General features: G+C 42.5%; 1 long non-coding RNA gene across 1 annotated transcript in view; it reads right to left on the bottom strand.

The window, feature by feature from the left end:
• Positions 1-6,539: 6,539 nt before the first annotated feature.
• The window catches only part of LOC134347643 (uncharacterized), an 80,979-nt gene continuing 61,209 nt past the window's right edge, over positions 6,540-26,309 (bottom strand). The window contains exon 3 of the long non-coding RNA XR_010018216.1: positions 6,540-6,655. This is a non-coding gene — a long non-coding RNA (uncharacterized LOC134347643). The remainder of the gene's footprint in view (positions 6,656-26,309) is intronic.

The following is a 26,309-nucleotide window of genomic DNA, read 5'->3' as shown; positions in this document are numbered from 1 at the left end:
TTATAATGTCATCAAAACTGAGGCAAAATCGGATTCTCTGCCTGAAGATACATAAAATGGGGCAGTGATATCTCGATTGGGCTGTGACCTGGAAAAATGTGGTCAAGACCATTTGAAAGGGCAGATTCTGAACTCTATCCCAATGAAGGCCATACCCTAATTCACAGGATCTGTATCACTGTGTGATTAGAGTATGGGAATCGTACTAGCTAACACTGTAATATGGTAGTGAATTGCAATAATGTGGGGGCCAGGCTCAGAAATAGTAAAATTTTTCCAGTCCGGATTTCTCATGATATGCCAAATACTGAAGTGTCATATTACTTTTCAATAACTATAATGCACTTTGAGCAAAGTCTAAGAGAACGGTGGGTTAGCAAGAGATGAGGTGATTGCATGGTCATTGTAATCAATTATCAATTACCGAAGATCAAAATGCTTATATTAAGTAATTCATTTCATAAATTAAACCTGTAATCCCTCAGCTGCTCTCCCCTTGCTACAGAGCACGCTCACCCACCACCCCTTTATCATCATTGTCCCCTTAGAAACTCCCATCACCACTTCGGGAACAAGGAGAATAGCACTGAGAAACTCCTGGAGCTATGAGAACTGAGGAGATGAACTGATTATTTTGTTTTAATGTGAAATCAATATGAGGCCAATAGACTAACTCATAACAACAATCTCCATTTGTCATGTGCTTTTAAAATAGCAAAATATCCCAAATATTTTCCAGGAAATTATTAAAAGAAGCATTATATTAAGCCTGACATTAGAGCAGATGACCATGAGCTTGGTTGGAGCATAAAATATAGAACTTTACAACATAGTGCAGGCCCACGATGTTGTGCCAACCTTTTAACCAATGCGAAGATTAATCTAACCCTTCCCCCCCTCTATTTTTATATCAACCATGTGCCTATCTAAGAGTTTCTTAAATGTCCCTCATGTATTTACCTCCACTACCACCCTGCAGGATTCCCTAAAGGTTAATTTGCAGGTTGAGTCAGTGGTGAGGAAGGCAAATGTGATGTGAGCGTTCATTTCAAGAGGACTAAAATATAAAAGCAAGGATGTAATGCTGAGACTTTATAAAGCACTGGAGGCCTCACTTGGAGTATTTGAGCAGTTTTGGGCTCCTTATCTTAGAAAGGATGTGCTGAAAGTGAAGAGAGTTCAAAGGAGGTTCACAAAAATAATTCTAGGATTAAATGACTTGTCATATGAAAACTATTTGATGGCTCTGGGCCTGTATTCACTGGAATTTAGAAGAATGAGGGTGGCCTCATTGTAATGTGTCAAATGGTGAAAGGCCTTGATGGATTGGATGTGGAGAGGATATTTCCTATGATGGGGGTATCTAAGACCAGAGGACGCAGTCTCAGAATAGAAGGAGATGAGGAGGAATTTCTTTAGCCAGGGAGTAATGAATCTGCGGAATTCTTTGCCACAGGCAGTTGTGGAAGCATAGGCTTTCTGTATATTTAAGACAAAGGTTGATAGATTCTTGATTGATCAGGGCATGAAGGTATATGAGAGGAGGCAGAGAAGAAAAATGGATTGCCCATGATGAAATGGAGCAGCTGAAGAGATAGGCCAAAGGGCCTAACTCTGCTCCTATATCATATGGTCTTATGGTCACCCCTAGCAGGATGTTCCATGCACCCATCACTATAGGGGTAGGTTTTAAAGAGTGTCTCAAAAGAGAAAAGATTTGTGGGGAGGTGACAGAATTGTGTCTTTGATGGAGCCAGAGTCATGGCTGCCAGTGATGGAGCAGTAGAAGCCTCAGAACATGAGACACAGTTGAGCTGTGGAAGCAGCCGAGACAGAAGTGATAGAACTCTGTCATCTGGGAAGGAAATATTTGAGAAGAGATTTTATAGAGTCATACAAAATGCCACGGGTAAAGCAAAAGGTTAACCTGGAAGAATAAATTAAAATACAAGAATAGGATTAAACTGGGCAAGGGTAATTTAAGGATTCGTTTCAAAATTAATAATGTGGATTCAATTTTCAGACGAAGTAGTGAAGGCAATAACTCAAGGATAATTTCAGAGGTTTGTCTTGTTACCAAACGTTCCAACAAACTTCTAGAGATGTACTGTTGAAGGTAACCTGACTACTTGTATCACGGTCTGGTACAGCAGTTCCAACGTGTAAGGATGTAGGAAGCTGCAGAGGGTAGTGGATTCATGAGCACACCTGCCCCACCATCAGTAATATCTACAAGAGGCTCAACACTACCTCAACAAGGCAGCATACACCATCAAAGATCCCCACCATCCAGCTCATGCCATACTCTCACAGCTAATATTCGTCTGTGATGCTGCTCCAATTAAGTTTTTCATTTCACCTCTGCATACTGTACTCAGACATATGACAATAAACTCGACTTTGACTTTGAGAAGTTCAGTTTGTCTGGCTGATAAATTTGGCGGGGCTAAAGGTCTTCTGCAGCTGGACTGAAGTTGTGGAGAAGCAGAGATTAGGGAGGGGATTTAAACTTCATATTTCAAATCCACACTGAGAACCTAGGTCAGAGACTGAGGAACGGAAGAGGTGTGACACAGGAAATAGTGAAGTACATTTGTGTAAAACCCCTCACTGCCTTGAGATATCTCAAAGTGCCCTATAATTAATGCGTTCCTGTCTGTTTGAATATGGCATTTTGTTTTATTTGCAAAGCTACAAAAGAACACATGAAAATTCCATCAGTTTTATGCTCTGCACGACAGAATTTTATCAAAAACTTAAATGCTGAATGCCATTGGTTACCTTGAGTGTGCGTCACTGCGAACACATTGTGACATCAAATAGCACAAAACAATGGATTGAGGTCACTTGTGCATATTTCCACAATGAAAGCAGTGCAGGTCTTAAACATGGTTTTAACTGGGAAAATGGCTGTCCTCAACTGGACTAATACCTGGAATTCTGAACGTTCCATCTTTCTCACAGAAAAACAATATAAGTTGTGACAGTAAGGGTCTGGATGGGGAGTGGAACTCACACCATCCCATTTCAGGCCATGTACCCTACTTCCTCTCACTGGTTCCCCTCAGTAAATGTTTTCCCATTTCTCCCTGCATTCCTCTCCCTGTCCAGTCTCTGGTCAAAACCAATATCCGCTCTCTATCACTTCTAATGCAAGCTCCACTCCCTGCAACAGCATTAAGAGAAAACCATTGTGCAAACTTTACTCTGTCGTGCATGAACCTTAGAGCCTCCTGTACTAGGGAGACGAACAAGAGATCTTGCATGGATTTTAATATGGCTTTTAGAATTACTTTCCTTGCACATCTTGGACTGTCCGTGGTGACAGTGGCGAACATCAGATCGGCCTTCCCGAGCGTGGACCTAAGGAAAGCGATTACTCCTGATGCAGTTCCCAGCTGTGACCTCAGACCCTGCATGGAATAGTTGGCTGAGTTGTTCGATGACATCTTTAACATCTCCCTACTCCAACCTGAAATTCCCGTGTACTTTAAAAAGAATGCTATTAACCTGGCGCTATGGAAAAATAAAGCAGCATGCCTTAATGACTACAACCCAGTGGCTCTGACATTCGCCATCATGAAGTGCTTTGAGAGGCAGGTCATGGCACGCATTGGCTCCAGTCTCCCAGATAATCTCGGACCCGCTGCAGTTCACCTACTGATAATAATGATCTACAGCAGATACCATCTCCCCGGTCTTACACTTATCTCTGGAGCATCTGGACATTAAAGGCACCTACATCTGACTTCTATTTATTGACTACAGACTTGACTTCAATACAATAATTCCAGACAAACTCATCACCAATTTCCCTGACCTGGAACTCAACACCTTCCTCTGCAAAAACATCTTTGACTTCCTGACCAACAGAGCTCAATGACTGGGGTGAAGGGTCCTGTCACGTGAGCTGCAATGCGAGGAAATGAGGGTGAAAGGCAGGGTCTGGAGTTCAGAGGTAGCCAAGCATTGGGATGCAGGTGAGCGATTATACCTGTCCTCTTCTGCTCAAGTTATTGAACCACTTTCAGTGTTGAATCCACAACCATGACTCCATTGTCCTTTGTTGACCCTACGGGCAGCCCCCTGCTGCGTCTCCTCAGTTTCACTGGAAGTGGGACACAGCTCCTCCCAGGTTCTTGCATTCACCAGCATCACACACAAGAGGGAAGTCACTAAGGCAAGGCGCAGCCTCTGAAATGGGCTGTATTCGGCCAGTTCCTTTGTGAGCTCCCAAACCCATCAAATGTCAGGTCTGGGATGTTCATTTAAATAATGGAGCTCATCACGTCTGCTCGGCCTAACTGGTTGGGAATTGTTTCCATCAGCTGCTCACAGATGTCTTGAACTTGGAGTAGTGCAGCTGATGAACAGGCCCTTCTGTACACAATATCCATGCTGAAGACAGAGTCAAGTTCAACTGACTCTCTTCTGTCTGCACGCGATCATGGATAGGCTACAAATGTTGGTGACGCTACTGACGCCAACATCCTTAATACTGAATGAAGAAAATTGCCAGAAATTTATGGTTTGCAAGATGTGTGTTAAAAAGTCCCTAATGGTTTTTCCATATGCTTGCCAGGACCTTGCTCTTCCCTCCGCAAATACAATGGGGAACACTAGCTCAGTTAAATCATAAAACTCACTCTGTAATCGAAAAGCCAGATCACAGACCCCTGACTCAGAAGTGGCGGGAATGGAGAGTAAAGTGGTGCAACGTTTAGAGATGGCACAGCATCACGTTGAAAAACCAAAATGGTGGGCAAGAGAACTAGACAAGAGGTGGAACTGAAACTTGTCACGTTCCCTCTTCTGCTACTGAAAATTCACTCAATATTTTCAAAATAAACACCTCAATTTCTTTATGGAATAAAATGCTAAATAGTATAATTTGTATCTCTAACTTGTCCACTTTGGGCTCTTTTTCAGACAGAATCAATGCGACAATCTCTTTGAGAGAGAGCCTACTGGAAAGGCAGCCTTGAGTTAATTGGGTCTTGGACTTTCATTATCAATGATACACAAGTAGGTCTGAAATGGGATCAACAGCAGTTTCCCATCAACAGCACAACTAATCCTTGAGCTGTACTCTACCTCCTGGCTCTTAGATCCACTGAACCTCTGTCACTTCAACAGCTTCGAGGAATTTATTCAAAGAAAAGGTTTCTATTCCAAAATCTGATAGGAAAACCCACCAGTGTCAAATTAACAAAACAATATCAAGGACACATTAATCAGTCAAACAAAATACATTAATTTGTTGCTGCAAAGCCCCTTTACCTTAAAATATCAGGTTTCTTTGGTGGGCCAGGGTAAAAAATGATGAAAGCAGTGTGGGAATCCCAACTCCTTATTGTTCCCTCCAGTCTGAAACAGGCTAATAGGGTTTTGTCAGCTCTGGGACACATTCAACATCACATAATTGGCCTTAAATGGACTTACCTTTCACCAGTCCTTCCTCGGGCTGCTCTTCACCAGATTTCCAACATTGTCCCATGGCCTGAAGCCTGTGTCTAGTGATTCCTCCACTCTGGGGACGGCCCACATTCAAGAGCCAAGTGACCATTGCCGCTGGTGTCTCTTCCCCTCTCCGGACAGCATGTAACCATGGGCCGAGCGGTCAGCTACACCCCCAATTGTTGAGTACAGCTGTAGGCCTTCACTAAAAAAGTAAATGGTTTATTTCTTTAATTCACATTAATGTTTTACAATAATTTGTTCCACAACACATGTTTTAGAAAATCCCTCAATGCTTTATTTTTATGAATTGCTTTTGTTATTAATTACGTCTATTTGAACTGACTTTGATTGACTTTGTTCTTTTAATGGACGAGGGCTGCTGGAAGTCTTCAGGCCTGGGGAGCCAGGGTCCTAAGCTGCAGGGCATTAACGCATACTTGGGGAAGATCATGATGCAACTCAGCATGTTGCTGTTATTCATATTTTATTCTTTCAAAGGATGTGGGTGTCCCTGGCTAGACCAGAATTTACAATCTGGGGTAGGTGAGAGTCAGCCATATTTGCTATGAATGTGATGTTTCTCAGAGGAGAACAGGGTGCCTTCGCTGAAGGCCACTGGATTTTATGGAAAGGCTGCTTCTGGTCAACATTACCAATAGTAAATTTATCATTTAACTGATTTCAAATTTCCCTTTATTGTGGCGTGATTTGAAGGTGTCTTCAGATTAATACTCAGTCTTCTGGATATTAGGCTAGTAAATTAAACATTTTTATATCATACCCAGCCAGAGTTCGTAGACCACCCATCACCTGTTCAGTCTGAGCTAACCACACTTGTATAAACATTAGCAAAGCATGGTACCATGTATGACATTAATAGGTCATCACTTTGGGCACTTCCTGTCCAAAGAACTTTATTTCCAGCCTTTCCCACTCCAAATTCCTATATCCACATTTAGAATGGGAACTGCCTGTGTAAACTCATCCACAAGTTACGTTATCTTATGTCTAAAACTACACACAACTACCAATATAGAGAAACTTTGTTCATGCAATAAAAATACAATATTTGAATCCATCTTACATGTTTAATGTTCCCAGAGAACATGTCGAGAGAGGCAGTGCCTTATGTCAGTGCAAGGTTTGAAGGATGCTATATGTTGTGTTAAGTGGTACAATTGTTTCAGCTGTTGGCCTGCAGGTGGGGGCAATATTCAATCACCACATGTAAAGAAAAGCAGGAGAAAAGTTATTTCACAATAAAAGACAAACAGCAACACGCACAAAATACTGGAGGAACTCAGCAGGTCAAGCAGTATCCGTGGAAATGAATAAACAATCAACGTTCCGAGCCGAGACCCTTCTTCAGGACAGGAAAGGAAGGAGGAAGATGACAAAATGAAAAGGTGGGGCAAAGGGAAGGTGGATAGCTAGAAGATGATAGGGGAAGCCAGGTAGGTAGGAAAGGTAAAGATGATCTTATTGAATGGCAGAGCAGGCTTGACAGGCCAGATGGCCTACTCCTCCTCTTATCTATATGTCTTATGTTCTTATGTAAAGGGCTGGAGTGAAAGGAATATGTGAGGAGAGGAGAATAGACCATAGGAGAACGGGAAGGAGGAGGAGGAGGAGGGGAAGAAGGGGGGAGTGGGAGAAATTTTTTTATAGGAAGGAGAAATCGATATTCATGCTATCAGATTGGAAGCTACCCAGATGGAATATAAGGTGTTGCTCCTCCACCCTGAATGTGGCTTCATGGTGGCACAAGGAGGCCATGGACCGACATGTCAGAACGGGAATGAGAATGGGAATTAAAATGTTTGGCAACTGGGAAGTTCTGCTTTTGGTGGATAAAGCAGAGGTGCTTGATGAAGCGGTCCCCCAATTTACGATGGGTCTTACCAATGTAGAGACAGTTGCAACAGGAGTACCAACCACAATGGATGACCCCAACAGATTGGTCTCGTTGGATGTATTGATATTCCTCATGCTGACCCCCTCCATAATCCATTGTCAGAACAATGACAGTGCTAACCTTGACTTCAGCAAGCTATCTATGATTTTTAGTAGCACCAACACGAGGACATTTGTAGATGCTGGAAATCCAAGCAACACACACAAAATGCTGGAGGAACTCAGCAGGCAAGGCAACATCTGTGGAAAGGAGTGAACAGTCAACGTTTCGGGCCAAGACCCTTCAGCAGAACTTTTAGTCCCTTTTATTTGCTCTTTCTAAAATTAGCCTGACTTCTCATCCAGAGCAGTTGTTTCTTAAAAGTAGTAGATTTTAAAAGAATCCTGTGAGCCCCAATTTGTGCAATAAAGTGAGAAGGGAGAAGAGAAAGTGAGGTGACTGATGGGAACTCAGTGATGGAGGGGTAAGTGGTACAGGCAGAGATAATTGCACTCATTTTTTTTTCCTGAGTACCCATTGCTTAATTTCGAAAGAAGACTGAATGGTATTGAAATCAAAGAATAGCGATAAATGAATAGATTGTCCTTTTTAATGGGTGCTAATGCTCTTCAGCTGCCCTCTGCATTTTCTCAACACATGGTTCCATTTTATAACAATTGAAAGCTTGTTCATAAAGATAAATGTAAATGTATCATTGCACAAATGTTCAGTGGGTAAAAATAACAAAAGGACAGTAATAGCAGCACATGTTGGGGAATTAATTATTAAACTACAAACCTAGATGACATGTACTTTTGACAGATTCATTCATTATCTTAATAGAGACACATGTACCAAGAAAAATAGTGATACAAGAAACAGACACAGTCATACCTAAGGAAACTGTTGAAATGACACACACAGACAGTGCTACCATGTAAAGAGGAAAGGCATTTAAGACCTTTTTTGAAGTAATGAAGCTATTTTGCTACTAAATTTGCTTTTGAGCTGCAAGAAAATATTTTCAGCATCGCTATGCAAAATAACAATAGATTATGTTGGTAGTAATATAATTTCTCTTGCAATGCTAAATTTGATGTCAGTCCTAATAAATTGTGCTGTGACAATTCAGTTAACGGCACATATTAATTACATACGGGAAAACCCGATGCTCAGTTTCAGGAAGAGCCTGTTTCTCCACCACGTGTCTTATTGCAGCATCAGATTCTGGTTTGTTATCAGAGTCTTATATGATGTGATGTTTGTTCTGTGGCAGCAAAAGGTGAAAAGACATTAATTTATAAAATTTCTCTAATTTAATATCATATAATATACACTATATAATTTGTTATTATATGTTATATGTCATAATAATATTGTATATTATTATATACAGTATAAATTATATACAGTGGATTCCGGTTAATTGGGCCATCGGTTAATTGAGACAGTTCCTTATTTGGGAACGCAAACCACAGGAATTCTGCAGATGCTGGAAATTCAAGCAACACACCGAAGGGTCTCGGCCTGAAACGTCGACTGCACCTCTTCCTAGAGATGCTGCCTGGCCTGCTGCGTTCACCAGCAACTTTGATGTGTGTTCCTTATTTGGGACAACGCTTAAAGAACAAAAACTAATCGAGAAAACAGTTGGTATTCTCTTCATTTATTTGAGACACTACACTTCTTAATTGAGACAGGAGACTGTTGCCAAACAGTTTTTAACTAGCGTCAGTCAAGTGAGCTTGTGTGGCCATTAAACACGACACCACTACATCTGTGTCTGTTAGCTTAGAGCGAGCAGCTTCTGAATAGCATCAGTTGTGTGTGTTTGTGTTCAAAGAGCAGTGATTTTTCTCAAAGATAGTTGGTGCAAAGTAAGCAGCGAGACAATTTTGAATTGTTTTCAAGCACTCTGGATGGGAAATGCCAGAAATGGCCGGGAGTGAAAATGAAACGATTCACTGCTTCAACAAGTCAGGAACTACAAAGAATTTGAAGGCATCGATAATCGTCTTAAGTGTTACAATGCAAATGAAGATTTGGAGGATATAATTGTATGAAGTCAGTCGGTTATCTGTAATAGGTGTCTGCACTGATTTTGTTAATTTACAGTCAATCAAAAGAAAACGGCAATTTGTTGGTTACCAATTATATCTGACAATGACAGTGAAACCTGTGTAGGAGAGTTTTTAAAGAGGAAAATCCATTGCACTGGACAGTTCCACTTCCTCGACCTCGGAAGCCCTGGTCCAGTGGTACGAGCAGATATCACAAACTGGTTGCAGTGGATAACATTGACTTCTTCTGTGCCTTAACATGGCCTTCACTCTGCATGAGATGTTGCAGAACCACCTTCTTGTCATTAGAACTCACAGTTGATCTCATCCGCCCACTCCGCTGGATGTCAGGACAGGCATGTCCTTATTTCACCGGGGCGTGAAGCCCCCCTGTTGAAGCGGTGGCCGGCGGTGTGGCTGCTGTTGCATACAAATAACTACTTGGAGCCACAGGTGAGAGCTGAGAATCCAGCAGGGACCAAAGGTGAATGAGCTGCCCCAGAATGGACACAATAAGCCCCTTCACCAGAGGTGCTACCCCTCCCTGGACATCCCATACACACCGGTGTACAATGCATGAATTACTCTGTCGATGACTATTAGGAATTCACAGTTTTATAGTACTATAGTAGCATTGGTAGTGTTCTAATTTGTTCAGTATTTCATTTAAATATATAATCTGATACTCAGTTAAACGATGGTTTGTCTTTTTTTATTGTCTTTTAATATTTGCATGAGGAGAAGAGAAGCAGCACGCCGCACGTGCCCAGCCCTCTGATGAAAAATGACATCGTATCTGTTAAATAGGGGCCGTGGACAATTCTGATTTGATGAAGATGGACGTGAAAACACAAAGGAACATCTAGAAAAATTTCTGAAACGCTCGTTCGCTGCTGTCGTTACTGCACGGTTGGGAATCTTTCGGAGGGTAGGCCTCAAAACCCCGGCTTTGCCTGCTGTTGGCGACCGAGAAGGAAGTCGAATCATTCAGATAGTGATGGCGCTCAGTACTCAGTGTCGGAGAGCTGATCAGAGCTCGAAGTTTTCAGATGGCTCAGAGTCGGATTGTGGTCGGGTATGGCAGGGAGAGTTTTTCTTCCTTCCCTCCGTCTGCGTGAAATGTGGCACATTTAAGAGACTTTGAACTTTACTGTGCTCATGGACTTCTTCATCAAGTTATGGTATTGTTGCACTGTTGTAACTATATGTTATAGTTACATGATTTTGCCAGTTTTTTCAGTCTTGGTCTGTCCTGTGTTTTGTGATATCACACCGGAGGAAATATTGTATCATTTCTTAATTCATGTATTACTAAATGACAATAAAAGAGGACTACGTGTTTTCATAATCTAATCTAAACTTCAGCTAATTGGGACAGCTGCCTAACTGGGCCAATGTGTGTGTACATGCGGAGAGGGAGAAGCTGTTCCTTGATTGTTGAGTTTTGGTGTTCAGGCTCCTGTGCTTCCTCCCTGGAGATGCAAATGTGAAGATGGCATTTTCTAGATGGAGAGGATCCTTCATTGACTGCTATATTTGATGACAGTTAAAGTAAAGGTTGGTCGGTTTGGGGGAACACAGAGTGTCTGGGAACCCTGCATGCTCCTTGCTCCATTCAAGCAGGGCTGCAGGTGTGTCTGTGATGTCTCACGACTCACAGCACCAGAGCAATGCAAGGAGCTTCAAATCTTTTCTGCTCAGAGGCAGTGGAATTTGTCTCCGTCCCCTTCTGTAGAGAACTTCAGAACTGTGGCTACAGGGTTTCACTGATAAGGTCACTTTCCTAATAGTGTCAAGGGTGATTTCATGGTGCTCGCATGCTATTAAGGTTTCTCCTAATAACCAAGATTTTCACGGGAACAACATTACAATGTTCAGATTGTAATGTGACCATAAAAAATAATTCCAGTCCACACCAAATGCCTGGAGATCTCGAACAACCTGTTTAAAGTACAGCACACACAGCAGGAACACAGCAGGCCAGACAGCATCCATAGGGAGAAGCACAGTCAACGTTTCGGGCCGAGACCCTTCATCAGGATTAACTGAAAGAAGAGATAGTAAGAGATTTGAAAGTGGGAGGGGGAGGGGGAGATCCAAAATGATAGGAGAAGACAGGAGGGGGAGGGGTGGAGCTAAGAGCTGGAAAGTTGATTGGCAAAGGGGATACAAGGCTGGAGAAAGGAGAGGATCATGGGATGGGAGGCCCAGGGAGAAAGAAAGGGGGAGGGGAGTGCCAGAGGAAGATGGACAGCAGGCAAGGAGTTATTGTGAGAGGGACAGGGAGAGAAAAAAAAAGAGAGAAAAACAAAGAAAAAATAATAAATAAATAACGGAAGGGGTACGAGGGGGAGGTGGGGCATTAACGGAAGTTAGAGAAGTCGATGTTCATGCCATCAGGTTGGAGGCTACCCAGACGGAATATAAGGTGTTGTTCCTCCAACCTGAGTGTGGCTTCATCTTGACAGTAGAGGAGGTCATGGATAGACATATCAGAATGGGAATGGGACGTGGAATTAAAATGTTTGGCCACTGGGAGATCCTGCTTTCTCTGGCGGACAGAGCATAGGTATTCAGTGAAATGGTCTCCTAGTCTGTGTTGGGTTTCGCCAATATATAGAAGGTCGCACCAGGAGCACCGGACGCAGTATATCACCCCAGCTGACTCACAGGTGAAGTGTGGCCTCACCTGAAAGGACTGTCTGGGGCCCTGAACGGTGATGAGGGAGGAAGTGTAAGGGCATGTGTAGCACAGCCATTCTCATCAGATTCTCAGTGTGATACCAGCGCCGAAGATGACTGATAACAAGGAAGTGTTCTTCCTTACGTAGCAGGATTCTGACACAACTCAGAGAACTAACAATGCAGAGAGTGTTTAAAATGAGGAGCAAAAACTTCGAAATCAGCAAAGAAATCCTAAATGGGACAAGATACCCATCAAAGCTATAATGAAGGTACAAGAGACTGCGGATACTGGAACCTACTAGAGGAACTCAAGGGTCGAGCAGCATCTGTGGGGGGTGGGGAGGGGGTTTAGGAAACATCAATGATTTGAGTCGAAGCCCACCATCAGGATTGTGATCAGAAATATCAACCAGTCTTTCCCCTTCCCCCAACTCCCACAGATGCTACTCGTGAGTTCCTCCAGCAGATTATTTATTACTTCAGAAATACAATGAAGATCACTTTCAGAAAGAGCAAAGGTGTAAAATGCTCCGGCAACATGATTCAATTGGTTTGATCTTCAAGTGAGCAGCATCAATTACACCCGGGGAATGAAGCAACCCAAGCAATGAGAGGCACGCTCAACATTCACAGTTGTACCAATAACTACAATATTCACAGCAGCCTAGTGTCATACAATAACTACTTTCAACAGCCTGTGGCTCCAACTGCTGCCTCCACCACCTGCAGAACATTGCCCAGCTGGCAGTGCAGAACCAAGTTCTGGGGCACGCCACAGCCCCTCTGCACAATAGTATTTAGAGTCCTTGTGGCAGTCCACATGGATTACTGTGCCAATGTGTCGCTAATGGCAGGGCAGTGGACGACATACAGCTGGATAAGCTGTGTAACAGGAGACAGGAAAACTAGACTAATATCACAGAAGGTAGACTGCAGTTGCAAAGTCCAGTTCTGATATGGACAGAGAAAGCAATCCACCTAAAGTTGGAGAATTCAAACTGGAATCCAGAATGGTGCAATGTGCCCAGGTGGAAGATGAGATGATGTTCCTCAATCTTTCGAATTCCTGATTATTGAGTCTTGTTGTAACAGCACAGGAGATCACAGACAGAAATGTCAGAGTGTGAATACGATTCAACACATTGATTTAATTACAAAGAAGGCACACCAGTGCCTCTACTTCATTAGGAATTTGAGGAGAATTTTTTTATATCAAAAGAGACTTCAACAAATTGCTCCAGATGTATGGCGGAGGACATTCTAACCAGCTGCCTCGCCGTCTGGTATGGAGCCTCCAATGCACAGGAGTGGAAGAGGCTGTAGAGAGTTAGAGACTCAATCAATTCAATCACGGGCACAACTCTCCCGCCATCAAGAACATCTTCAAAACGATGTGCCTCAAGAAGGTAGCATCCATCGTTAAGGACCCTCACCATCCAGGACGTGCCCTCGTCTCATTACCACCATCCAGGACGTGCCCTCGTCTCATTACCACCATCCAGGACGTGCCCTCGTCTCATTACTACCATCCAGGACGTGCCCTCATCTCATTACCACCACCCAGGACGTGCCCTCATCTCATTACCACCATCCAGGACGTGCCCTCATCTCATTACCACCACCCAGGACGTGCCCTCATCTCATTACCACCATCCAGGACATGCCCTCATCTCATTACTACCATCAGAGAGGAGTTACAGGAACTTGACGGAACACACTCAACATTTTAGGAACAGCCTCTTACCTTCCACTGTCAGACTTCTTAACAGTCCATGAGTTCATGAGCACTACCTCATTTTTCTTCTTTAGTGCTTAAAAAAATTCAGTAACCTACAGCAATTTTTATGTCTTGCCAGAAACCAACAAATTTCACGACATATGTCAGATAATAACCCTGATTCTGATTCTGATTCTAAGGATGTAGAATTAAACGGGCATTGATCTATCAGTCAGCCATCCACCCGTGAGATTGATTTGTTTTTCTCTTTCTGCTGAGCAAGCTCACAGCCCTGCTATTTGCAACGCATGACACTCAGGGCTATATAACTACTCTTCTTAACCCCGCTGGGCTCAAAATACCACAGACATAATTCTTGTTCTATCCATCCCTCCTGACAACTACATTTAAGAAGTATCTCTTTTCCAGTTCTGATTGAGGGCTTCCCTGTTAACCCTGTTTCTCTTTCCATACTTGCTGCGCTCCTGAATGTTTCCATAATTTTCTGTCAGGTCAGGTCAGGTTATTGAACCTGCATAGAATCAATAGCCACAGTGATCCACTCCTGATGTCAGGTTCCTCATCCTCTCCATCTGTGCTGCCAAGAGCTCTGCAGTGTTCGAATATTGAAGTGTCCATTTCCATGATCGGTCATGATTCCAGCAGTCTCCCCAAACCTTCAAAATGACCCGTAGGTGCATCTGAAGGCTACAACCATATAACCATATAACAATTACAGTACGGAAACAGGCCATCTCCGCCCTTCTAGTCCATGCCGAAGTATATAGCCATAAGCAGCTCTCTTTGAATAGGGCTGACATTGTCCTGGTCACCTCCAGCTCACTTACACTCGTCCCGTCACACATGGGTTGAAACCACATAGATGTGCTTAAAGACAATTAACAGCATGATTTGTGCAGACTGGCCACAGTGAAAATGAACTGGGAGGAACACGACAATTATGTAGGTTCTATACCATATCAAACGGGCAGGGTCTTTTTCTTGCATTGCGATCCCAGGAGGTATTTTCTTGTGTTCTCGCATTATTCTCCACACTGTCAAAAATTCATGTGCAGGGTTCGACAGACAAAGATACAGTCCATGAAACAAGCACTAATACACATTTGGAAGGACGTCCAAGATTATACGAAGTGCATCTTTTTATTTAGGGCACCTTTGTTAATTGTGGTCATGCATTAAGTTATTTTACATTTTTGAAAGATTATTATTTCATTACTTTTTGAAATACTTCTATTCTTTCTCCTGTTTTGTCTCCTTTCCAAAGGTCAGAAAGGACATTACCCAGACAACTTCCTGATTTATTTACCTGCGGCGACATTTTTTTGTGCATGGAGTGTGAATACACATTGACTGGTTATTTAGGGAATCTTGATGCCAGCTGAATAGCTATTCAAAAAAAAGGGAACTTGAGGAAAAGCAAAATGTTGATGATACATTGTGGTTCAGTGTCGGTCACATAATCAGCATTCAGAAATTTATTTACAGTGTGCTAAGCTGTGTATTGGCGGTGAGTTTATGTTGCAGTTAATGCCTGCAAGATGCTAGTTAACCTCTCAAGGCAGTGCTGAACTGTGGATCTGGAACATGGGGGTCATTGGCCTGGCCTTTGCCACTAAGGCCATAGATATAAATCTCTTATACACAGTTGTAATTGCTTGTAGGTTTCAGGAGGCTGGTTAGTCATCGGCTACAACCACAGCACATAGGCTTAAGATGAGGAGTATGAAATATATAGGGAATATAGGAAGTTTTTCTTTCACTTGAGGTTGTTTGGAGTTTGGAGCCGACTGCCTATGCAGAGATTCTCAAAACATTTAAGATGAGTACTTAAATCAGCAAGGCATGGAGGGCTATGCACCAAGTGTGTGTAAATGGGATTAGAATCAATTGGTACGTAATGGTTGACTTGGAAGCTGTGAACTGAAAGGCTGCTTTCTGTACTGTGTGACTCTGTGAACTGGCTTTTCTTCTGTAACTAACTACGCCAAATGTGTACATTCGATGTAGATGTTCATTACTTACATGAAGCACTGTCTCGAGAAAGAAGCAGCATTGATCATCAGGGACCACCCCCCCCCCCACCCCTGCACTCCACTCACCCCCCATCCAGGCCCCTTCTTCTCGCTGCTGCCATCAGGAAGGATGTACTGTAGTCGTAGGTCCAACACCACCAGGTTCAGGAACAGCCATTACCCTTCAACCGTCAGGTTTCTGAACCTCACTCACCTCAACTCTGAACCGGTTCCACAATCTATGGACTCACTTTCAAGGACTTTCTCATTATTTATTAATTTAATTTATTTGCTTGCTTGTCTGTTTATTTTGTTTACTTGTTTTTTTGTTGTATTTGCACAGTTCACCTTTTTTTGGATACTGTCAGTTTTTGAGTGTTATTTTTCATTGATTGTATTGTATTTCTTTGTTCGACTGTGAACGTCTGCAGAAAATGAATCTCAGCATAGTACATGGTTACATGTACATGCAGTACGTTGATAATACATTTACTTAGTATGTACTTTGATGCTCATTAGATTGGCACAATGTAAGGAGAATTATTAGGAATCCCTGCAATGTTATTTCTTTCCCCATGTTGATGCGATGGGGTGAGTTGTCAAAGCAGGACATTACATGGATGTCCATCTACCAACAGCAACATTAACTCAGATATCGTCATGCCCCTATCCCTCCCAATTGCAATCTAAGTGTAGTGCCCGGTTAAGATTTCTATTGCTATGCTGGGAGGTATTTTTATTTTAGCTGTTTTCTGCAAAAGCAATGTGTCCTGCTAGCAAGAGCTTTTTGGCTAAAGATAACGAGTCAAGTTGTCCAACTTAGGAATGTTATGTCGGCCAGTCAAGACTGTCTTGGTATGTGTAGTAACTTTCTGCCCAGTGGGATGCGATGGAAGATTCGAGAGAGCTGGGCTGGTTCAGATTTCTGAAGGACAGTCGGCTGGTTTGGGGTTCTTTTGGCGGAAGGTCGGAGAGAAGAACACCAGGGAAGATGCCTGGAGGATCCCATCTGCGGGGGAGACCAGATTGCAAGGAGTGCTTTGCGAGATGAAGGATTCCAAGAAAGAAAACTCTACCTGTGGATGGTGATAGGAATTCAGCACCATGAGTAAAGCGATACACCCAGCTACTACAAAAACGAGCTCCAATGCTTATGTGCACACTTAGACTGGTTTAATTGCAATGGGCCCTTTTACCTTTCTTTTATGTTCCTGTTAACTGTTTGATAAAGTTGAAAAGTTGGTAAATATGATTTCTTTATTATTTTATGCTAGTGTATGATCTGTTATTTTTCTTGCAAATGATAACTTTTATTGGGGCAGTACAGTATTTACACAGCATTCCCTACATTCAATGCTCTTCCCCAGAACATCCCAACTTCCCGTTTGGTTGAACCCAAGTCATACTGACCCTAGCCATATATTGCTTCTGAAGGTGGCTTTCTCACCAGTGAGTCGCATGGCTGATAGCAGAGTTAGTTAAAGAGTCAAGTATGTATACAAGTCTGGTGAGACAGTTGCAGAAGATAGTCATAGTCATACTTTATTGATCCTGGGGGAAAATGGTTTTCGTTACAGTTGCACCATAAATAATTAAATAGTAATAAAACCATAAATAGTTAAATAGTAATATGTAAATTATGCCAGGAAATAAGTCCAGGACCAGCCTATTGGCTCAGGGAGTCTGACCCTCCAAGGGAGGAGTTGTAAAGTTTGATGGCCACAGGCAGGAATGACTTCCTATGACGCTCTGTGTTGCATCTCGGAGGAATGAGTCTCTGGCTGAATGTACTCCTGTGCCCACCTAGTACATTAGGTATTGGATGGGAGACATTGTCCAAGATGGCATGCAACTTGGACAGCATCCTCTTTTCAGACACCACCGTCAGAGAGTCCAGTTCCATCCCCACAACATCACTGGCCTTACGAAAGATCAAGAACTATCTACTGTAACAAAAGAGAAGCAGCTTGTATAAGGTCCATCAGAGGATCAAACTCTAAGCTTGTGACCCATCTCAATCTTGGGAGCCTAAAGGAGATGTGAGTCTATCAGCAGCAGTTTCCTGCCACAAGGAGAGATACAGACAAGGTAGTTATGTTTATTGCAAGATTCACATACACAGCATCCTGGTTGATAGGTGTTTGGCACGTAGGCAATTTCCTGTAGGATATATTCGAAGAAGAGTATGACTAAGGTGGCAAGTAATTAGGACAGGTGTAAAATCCTAGCCATTTACTGCTGGCACAGGGAAGTGGTAAAAGAATGGAAATGTTATGGTTTCCTGCAGTTTTTGGAAGAAGACAGCCTCAATAAGAGTTCAGAAAACTGAGCGAAAGGAGAAGTAGTTGTTCTGTCAATAAGAGGAGAGATCTGCATTCTGGTGAGAGATGATCTTCATTCAGACTATCAAAATGCAAAATCAATTTGTGTAGAAATGAATGTCAAGGCACATGGGAGTAACAAGCAAGAGGAGTCCATAGGCACTTAAACAATAACTTAATTGAAAAGCGGGAGATAAATCAGAAAATAATGGAGCTTAAGAAACGTACTTCTCTAACCATGAGACAAACATCAATCTTTATAGAGAATAGACACATCAAACTGGCCAAGGTGGTCTTGAAGACAAACTCATAGAATGCATTTGGAATTTTAAAACACAAACAACAGGAATTCTGCAGATGACTTCCACCACCTCCAACGGGCTCCATAACTTCTGCCACCTCCAACTGGATCCCACCACTAGGCACATCTTTCCCTCCCCCCCTCTCTCTGCTTTCCGCAGGGATCGCTCCCTACACAACTCCCTTGTCCATTCGTCCCCCCCATCCCTCCCCACTGATCTCCCTCCTGGCACTTAACCTTGTAAGCAGAACAAGTGCTACACATGCCCTTACATTTCCTCCCTTACAACCATTCAGGGCCCCAGACAGTCCTTCCAGGTGAGGCGACACTTCACCTGTGAGTCGGCTGGGGTGATATACTGCGTCCGGTGCTCCCGATGTGGCCTTCTATATATTGGCGAGACCCGACGCAGACTGGGAGACCACTTTGCTGAACACCTACACTCTGTCCACCAGAGAGAGCAGGATCTCCCAGTGGCCACACATTTTAATTCCACATCCCATTCCCATTCTGATATGTCTATCCACGGCCTCCTCTACTATCAAGATGAAGCCACACTCAGGTTAGAGGAACAACACCTTATACTCTGTCTGGGTAGCCTCCAACCTGATGGCATGAACATTGACTTCTCTAACTTCCGCTAATGCCCCACCTCCCCCTCGTATCCCATCCATTATTTACTTTTATACACACATTCTTTCTCTCACTCTCCTTTTTCTCCCTCTGTCCCTCTGACTATACCCCTTGCCCATCCTCTGTGTTCCCCTCCCACATCTTGTCTTTCTCCCCGGACCTCCTGTCCCATGATCCTCTCATATCCCCTTTGCCAATCACCTGTCCAGCTCTTGGCTCCATCCCTCCCCCTCCTGTCTTCTCCTATCATTTTGGATCTCCCCCTCCCCTCCCACTTTCGAATCTCTTACTAGCTCTTCTTTCTGACGAAGGGTCTCGGCCTGAAACGTCGACTGTACCTCTTCCTAGAGATGCTGCCTGGCCTGCTGCGTTCACCAGCAACTTTGATGTGTGTTGAATGCATTTGGAGCAGCTTTTTAGATGACAAGTTGCAGAGATGAACAGAGAGCAGTCTTTTAAAATCTGGTCACATGTAAGGAAAAGGAATTAGTTAATGACCTCATAGTAAATGGACCTTTCTGGAAGAGGAGTCATTATTTCAAATTCAGTTTGAGAGTGAAAATTCCAGGTTTCAAACTGGTATCTCTTAATATGAAATAAAGACGTAGAAAAGAATGAAAGTGGAGCTGGCTAATGTGGATTTAGAAGATAAATTTTAAAATGAAACTGTTGGTGAGCATTAGTAGCATTTAAAGAGGTATTTTAAAGTTCCGAATATGAATATATTCCATTCAGAAATAAAGTATTTTACCAGAAAGATCCATGGATAACTTAGGAAATTGCAAACACGAGAAATTCTGCAGATGCTGGAAATCCAAAGCAATACACACAAAATGCTGGAGGAACTCAGCAGGCCAGGAAGCATCGATGGAAATGAATAAACAGTTGACATTTCAGGCCACGATCCTTCTTCAGGACTGGAAGGGAAGGAGGAAGATAACAGAATAAAATGATGGGGCAGGGGAAGGAGGATGGTTAAAAGGTGGTAGATGAAGCCAGGTGGGTAGGAAAGGTAAAGGACTGGAGTCGATTGTCAAGGATGAGATTACAGAGTACCTGGAGGCATATGACAAGATAGGCAGAACTCAGCATGGATTCCTTAAAGGAAAATCCTGTCTGACAAACCTATTACAATTTTTTGAGGAAATTACAAGTAGGCTAGACAGGGGAGATGCAGTGGATGTTGTATATTTGGATTTTCAGAAGGCCTTTGACAAGGTGCCACAGATGAGGCTACTTAACAAGATAAGAGCCCATGGAATTACGGGAAAGTTACATACATGGATAGAGCATTGGCTGATTGGCAGGAAACAGAGAGTGGGAATAAAGGGATCCTATTCTGGTTGGCTGCCGGTTACCAGTGATGTTCCACAGGGGTCCGTGTTGGGACCGCTTCTTTTTACATTGTACATCAACGATTTGGATTATGGAATAGATGGCTTAGTGGCTAAGTTTGTTGACAATACGAAGATAGGTGGAGGGGCCGGTAGTGCTGAGGAAACGGAGAGTCTGCAGAGAGACTTGGATAGATTGGAAGAATGGGCAGAGAAGTGGCAAATGAAGTATAATGTTGGAAAGTGTGTGGTTATGCACTTTGGCAGAAAAAATAAACGGGCAGACTATTATTTAAATGGGGAAAGAATTCAAAGTTCTGAGATGCAACGGGACTTGGGAGTCCTCGTACAGGATACCCTTAAAGTTAACCTCCAGGTTGAGTCAGTAGTGAAGAAGGCGAATGCAATGTTGGCATTCATTTCTAGAGGAATAGAGTATAGGAGCAGGGATGTGATGTTGAGGCTCTATAAGGCACTGGTAAGACCTCACTTGGAGTACTGTGGGCAGTTTTGGTCTCCTTATTTAAGAAAGGATGTACTGACGTTGGAGAGGGTACAGAGAAGATTCACTGGAATGATTCCGGGAATGAGAGGGTTAACATATGAGGAACGTTTGTCCGCTCTTGGACTGTATTCCTTGGAGTTTAGAAGAATGAGGGGGGACCTCATAGAAACATTTCGAATGTTGAAAGACATGGACAGAATGGATGTGGCAAAGTTGTTTCCCATGATGGGAGAGTCTAGTACGAGAGGGCATGACCTAAGGATTGAAGGGCGCCCATTCAGAACAGAAATGAGAAGAAATTTTTTAGTCAGAGGGTGGTGAATCTATGGAATTTGTTGCCACGGGCAGCAGTGGAGGCCAAGTCATTGGGTGTATTTAAGGCAGAGATTGATAGGTATCTGAGTAGCCAGGGCATCAAAGGTTATGGTGAGAAGGCGGGGGAGTGGGACTAAATGGGAGAATGGATCAGCTCATGATAAAATGGCGGAGCAGACTCGATGGGCCGAATGGCCGACTTCTGCTCCTTTGTCTTATGGTCTTATGGTCTTATGGACTGGAGAGGGAGGAATCTGTTAGGAGAGAAGAGTGTGCCATCTGAGAAAGAGAAGGAGGAGGAGACGCAGTGGTAAGTGGCAGGCAGGTGAGAAAGGTAAGAGGCCAGAATGGGGAATAGAAGAAGAGGGGAAGGAAAGGGAAACATTTTCTTTACTGTAAGGAGAAATTGATATTCATGCCATCAGGTTGGAGGCTGCTGAATGGAATATAAGGCATTGTTTCTCCATCCTGAGGGTGACCTCATCTTGGCACAAGAGGAGGCCACAGACTGACATGAGAATGAGAATCAGAATTAAAATATTTGTCCACTGAGAAGTTCTGCTTTTGTCGATGGAGCAGAGGTGCTCAATGAAGCGATCCCCAATTTATGACAGCTCTCTCCATTCTAGAGGAGGCTGCGTCAGGAGCACCGGATGCAATAGACCACCCCAGTAATTCATAGGTGAATTGTTGCCTCACCTTCAAGGACTGGTTAGGCCCTGAATTGGAAGTTTCAGAGAACAATGTGCTAGATGTGGTAGGTAAGGACAGGAGGAACTCTGTCACTGTTACGGTGGAGGGAAGATAGGGTGAACTTGTACGTTCAGGAAATGAAGGAGATTAAAGATAGTATCAGATTAATGCTATCTACTAAAGATAGTAAATGGTAGTAATGGGATAGAACTTTAGGAAAAAGCCAGAAATCAGGAAAGAATAGTTAAAGTGAAGAGATGTAAAATAATTACGAAAGTAAACTAACAAGAAATATAAAAGCAGGCAATTAGAGATTCTGTTAGTTTGTAAAGAAGACAGAAGCTCAAGAGAACCCTTAGAAAATTAGCTTGAGCAATTAATGATGGGAAATAAGGCAACGGCAGAGACTTTGAACAAATATTTTTAATCTGTCTTCATAATGGAAGACACTAATGTGTCAAAGAAACATGGAACAAAAAGGAGAAACATGGAAGAAACATGGAAGTCCTTTGGACCCGATGGCTTAAAGAAGTAGCTACACAGATGGTGAAGTATTGGTCGGGATCTCCCAAAATTCCTTAGCTTTTACTATGGTCCCTCCATATTGGAATACCATAAATGGACAACGCCCTTTGAGAAGAAGGTGAAAGGAAACATCTATAAGCCAGTTAGCCTCCTATATACAATTGGGGAAATGTCAGAAGTCCAATATGCAGGAGGACATTTAGAAGTAACAATACAGATAATCAGTTAGCATTGTTTTATGAAAGATAAACAGTATTTGACATATTTATTAGAAGTCTCTGAATAGATAGCTAGCTTGCGTGGATAAAGTGGAGCCAATAGATGCAGTGTATTTGTTTTTTCAGAGGTAATTGAAAATCTGCTACTTAAAAGTTGAATGCAAAAGATCAGAACTCATGGCCCTGGGAATAATATATTATCATGGTTAGAGGATTGATTAACAGAGTCAGGATAAACCGGTCATTTTCACGCTGACTAGCTGAACATGTGGGGTGCCAAAGAGATTGTAAATTAATCATTTGAGTAACAAGGTTAAGTATATTACATACAATATTACTAAAGATATCAAGATAGCAGGAACTGCACCATCAATTTGCCCGACACGTCACTCAGGGACTTGGGCTATGTACAGTATATATATTTTTGTGTAACTCTATGTTTGCTTGCTATCTTGAACGTGTACTGTGCACGTCTTGTACCTTCTTCCCGGAGAAACACTTTTGTTTGGCTGGTTGAATAATAATTAAAATTGAGTTTGAACTTGAACTTTGGTGGAACTGACAAACTGAATAGTGCTCCTAAGACATAGGAGCAGAATTAGGCTATTTGGTCTATTGAATCTGCTCTGGCATTCCATCATGGCTGATTTATTATCCCTCTCAATCCTATTCTCCTGCCTTCTCCCCATAACCGTTTACACCCTTACTAATCAAGAACCTAACCACCTAATAACCTTTAAATATACCCAAACAACAGGAATTCTGCAGATGCTGGAAATTCAAGCAACACACATCAAAGTTGCTGGTGAACGCAGCAGGCCAGGCAGCATCTGTAGGAAGAGGTGTAGTCGACGTTTCCGGCCGAGACCCTTCGTCAGGACTACCCAATGACTTGACTTCTATAGCTGTCTTGGCAATAAATTCCACAGATTCACTACTCTTTCACTAAATAAATTCCTTCTTATCTGTGTTCTAAAGGGTTGCCCTTGTATTCGGAGGCTATGTTCTCTGCTCCAAGGCTCCCTCACCAGAGGAAACATCCTCTCTCTGTGCAATATATCTAGGCCTTTCAAAATCTAATAGGTGTTGATAAGGTACATGCTCATCCTTTTAAACTCCAATGACTACAAGCCCAAAGCCATCAAACGCTCCTCATGCATTAACCCTTCCTTTCCCAGGATCATTCTCGTGACCCTCCAAAGGCAGCAGATCCTTTCTTAGAAAAGGGGCCCAAAACTGCTCACAATACTCCATGTGATCTGACTAATACTTTATAAAGACTCCATAATGCTACATTGCAGAAGGAAACCTGGAGATCCTAATAAATGAAATGCAGAAAGTTAGTGTCCTAGTACAGCAAATGATTAGAAGTTTGGACATGAGACAAGATCCAGAATACAATAAACACTTTTGACCTCTGAATTTAAGTAGGGATATATTTGCCCTGTAGACAGTTCAGGTTTTAAACCTAATTGAAAGAATGAAATGGTTCTCTTCTGAAGAGAGTTTGAGAAGCTTATTGATTAATATTTAGAATAGGGATGACCATATTAAAATATGAAATATTTGGGGGGGCGGTCATAAATACTATAACTGCAGAAGAGATCAACCAGTTAAAGTGAAAATGTAGAGGAATTTCTTCTCTCACAAAGTCATGAATCTTTGGGATACTCAACCCCAACAGGCTCTGGAGACTGAATAGATTTTTGGACCCTAAGGTTGTCAAGGGGTTTAAGGCTACAACCTGAAAAATGGAATCAAGTCCAAGAATAGCCATGATGTTTATTGAATGTAGAAGAAGCCCGTGGAGCTATTCCTGCACCCATTTCTTGTGTCCTTAGCTACTTGTGTTCTGAAAGCTCCTGCTTTACTCGGAGATACTGGAACATACCCTCTAGTTAACTCCCGGATATTACGGAGCATAGAGTGTGAATCAAGCCATTTTTCCCTCGAATCATTCATTCGAATAAGGTCTGTTCATAGTTGTTTATTCTTATCACTGATTCCAGTGCTCTAGGGAGTGTTATTCTATATTTCTTGACTTGCCCAGGTCTTGGAAACATTGCTTCAGAAGGCTTATGGCATATTCATTAAAGCCTGGAACTTCAATCAACTGTACGTGGTCAGCGGTTGGCTTAAAGAGAGGTGATCACTTGGCATTAAACATCTGGAAATAATGCCAACACATTGAATAGTGTGAAACAAACTCCAATGAGCTGCTAAGGAGCTCTGACCTCTGGTCTCATGTACAGATGGATATATGGAAGTAAATAAAAGGATCTTGCAGTTTGTGCAGGAGAAGATAGGAACAGTAGTGGACAAATTGTTTCCTCGCTGTTCCATCACTCAAATTTTAAAAAAACGTGGTTTTGCATAGTGCTTTATAATTTAATCAGTGTCAATTTAACCTATTACATGTTTTCTAAGTGTAGCTAGTGTTCTTGGGGCAGCCAACTTGCAAGCAACAATATGACAATGAGTAGATAACTTATTTTTAATGTTAACTGTGAAATAATTAATGGCTGCAACAGCAGGAATAATCCCCCTGCTCTTTCTTACAATAATACTGTGAGGTCTAATGAAGAGGCTGTCATCTCACACAGCAGCTAGCTACCCAGACTGCATAGCACACCATTAATAACTCACCGGTGTCAGCCCAGAATTCTCCGCTGGAGATTGATGATAGCTGATCTGCACCTTAACTTCATTTATTGAGCTTAGCTCCATGTACATATTAATCAAAGTCATATTTGTCTTCATGCTCTTTTATGCTTCATTTACCTACCTTGACATCCTACCCCCTTGAAACTCTTACCTAATTAAAACTCTGTGGAGATTTGTCTCGAAAACTTCGGTTCACCCAGCATCCACAGTCTTTTGGGGGAAGGCTGTTCCAGATTCCATGACTCACTGAAGGAGTAAAACACTGAGTCACAGTGCTGGCTCAGTAGATGACATATCTTACTCACTTTTATTATGATCTAGAGAATCCATTTCTCATGATCTGTTTTTACTACCGGTGTGTGCACTTCAGTAAGCTGCCAAATGTACTCAGCTTAGCTGAACTGCTTCCAGAATAAATATTTCTGGTAAATGTAAGCATATACTCAGTGTTGAAATCTCATCACAGTGTCTCGTGCAGTCTGTTGCATGATGTGACATCCCACATGCCAATCATATGCCAATACAAACATCTACAAAACAGGACATTCCTGAGGTCTTAATACATTTCCAGATGGGCAAAAAATTAAATGAAAAGCATCCCACGTGGAACTGATGTCCCTTTTAAGGAGTTATCAATGGACAGTAAAATTCAGAAAAATTGGAAATTTCAGGCACTCTATTTTTCAAACCTCAATACAGTTTCATCCAGTTCCAGAAATCCCTGATGAAGAGTCTCAGCCCGAGAAGTCAGTGTTGCTTTCTCTCCATAGATGCTGCCTGACCTGCTGAGTTCCTCCTGCATTTGTGTGTTTTGCTCAGAATTTCCAACATCTGCAGAATCTCTTGTGTTTATAAGAAGGTTCCCATTTGTTATCCTCCCCTTGAATTCAAGTACATCTGAAACAGCTGTTTACACCTGAGCTATTTATGTGAAGAGATGTGATGCAAATA

Source organism: Mobula hypostoma, chromosome 6, assembly GCF_963921235.1.
Source record: "Mobula hypostoma chromosome 6, sMobHyp1.1, whole genome shotgun sequence".
NCBI lineage: Eukaryota > Metazoa > Chordata > Chondrichthyes > Myliobatiformes > Myliobatidae > Mobula > Mobula hypostoma.
The sequence above is the reverse complement of the archived record's forward strand: the minus strand, read 5'-3'. Positions and strand labels throughout refer to the sequence as shown.